Source organism: Mandrillus leucophaeus, unplaced genomic scaffold (genome assembly GCF_000951045.1).
Source record: "Mandrillus leucophaeus isolate KB7577 unplaced genomic scaffold, Mleu.le_1.0 Scaffold213, whole genome shotgun sequence".
Classification (NCBI taxonomy): domain Eukaryota; kingdom Metazoa; phylum Chordata; class Mammalia; order Primates; family Cercopithecidae; genus Mandrillus; species Mandrillus leucophaeus.
Genome location: NW_012102177.1, coordinates 363,346 through 365,062, shown reverse-complemented (window position 1 = coordinate 365,062; position 1,717 = coordinate 363,346).

The following is a 1,717-nucleotide window of genomic DNA, read 5'->3' as shown; positions in this document are numbered from 1 at the left end:
GAGAGAGAGAATAAAAGGCAATATAAATGATCAATGAAATCAACTGTTGGTTCTTTGAAAGAACAATAGAACAACAAACCTCTAGCAAGATGAGAGAGGCGGGAGGGAGAGAGGGAGACAGAGAGAGAGAGAGAGACAGAGACAGAGAGAGAGAGAGCAAGAGAGAGAGGACACAACTAAAATAGAAAATGAGAGTGGGGACATTATTACTGACCTTAATAAAAAAGAAATAAAAGAGTACTATGCACGACTGTATACAAATTAGATAACTTAGCTGAAAGGGAAAAATTCCTAGAAAGATACAAAATTACAAAATTTGACTCAAGAAAAAAATTTAAATTCTGGACAGACTTATAACAAGAGTTTGAATAGGTAATAAAAAACCTCACAACCAAGAAATCCTAGGACCTGTTGGCTTCATTTGTGAGTTCTACCAAAGAGGAATGAATTAATACCAATCATTTGAAAATGCTTCCAAAACATAGATGAGGAGGTAGCACTTCCTACTTGATTCTATGAAAACAGCATTACCCTGACACTAAAGTCAAATAAAGACATCAAATGACATGAAAGTTATAGACCAATATACGCTATTAATATAGATGAAAAAGCATAAATAAAATAATAGCAAAGTGAACCTAACAGCATATTAAAAGGATTATACACCATGCATAAGTGGGATTTATCTGAGGAATGCAAGGGTGGTTCAACATAAGAAAAATGATCAGTGTAATACATCATATGGACAGCAAAAAGGAAAAAGAAAAATGCATGACTATCTCAGTTCATATAGAAAAGTAATCTGAGAAAATCCAGTATCCTTTCACTATAAAAATACTCAGAAAACTAAGAAGAGAAGAAAATTTGTTAATATTTTAAATGACATTTATTAAAAACCCACAGATAGCATCATACTCAATGGTGAAAGACTAAAAGCTTTCTCTGTAAGATCAGAAACAAGATAAAGATGCTCACTTTTACCACTGCTATTCAGCATTATACTGGAAGTTCTAGCCAGATAATTAGACAAGAAAAAGAAATAAAATACATTCAACTTGGGAAGTAAGAAGTAAAACTATTTCTATTCACAGCTAATATGGTCATATGAGTAGAAAACACATAAATATCTAGGCATAAGCTCAACCCATAAGGATCACTTGTTTCTGTCCACCAGCAATAAACAATTCAAAAAGGAACTGAGGAAACAATTTTATATAAAATAGCATCTGAAAGAATAAAATACTTAGGAATAAATTCAACCAAGGAAGTGAAAAACGTGTACACTGAAAATTATGAAACATTGCTTAAAGAAATTAAAGAAGATCTAAATAAATGGAAAGACATTCCATGTTCATGGATAGAAAGACAATATTGTTAAGATGTCAATACTCTTAAAAGCAATCTACAAATTCAATGCAAGCTCTATTGAAATCAAATAGACTTTTTGTTTTTGTTGTTACAGAAATGAAAAAAACCATGTCTCAAATTCATATGGAATTGCATGGGACTCTGCATAGCCAAAACAAACTTGCAAAAGAAGAGTAAAGTTACAGGTTTCATACTTCTCAATTTCAAAATTTATTACAAAGCTACAGTAACCAAAACAATGTGGCACTTGCATAAGAATAGACATAATAGGCTGGGTGTGGTGGCTCATGCCTGTAATCCCAGCACTTTGGGAGGCCAAGGAGGGTGGATAACCCGAGATCAGGAGTTC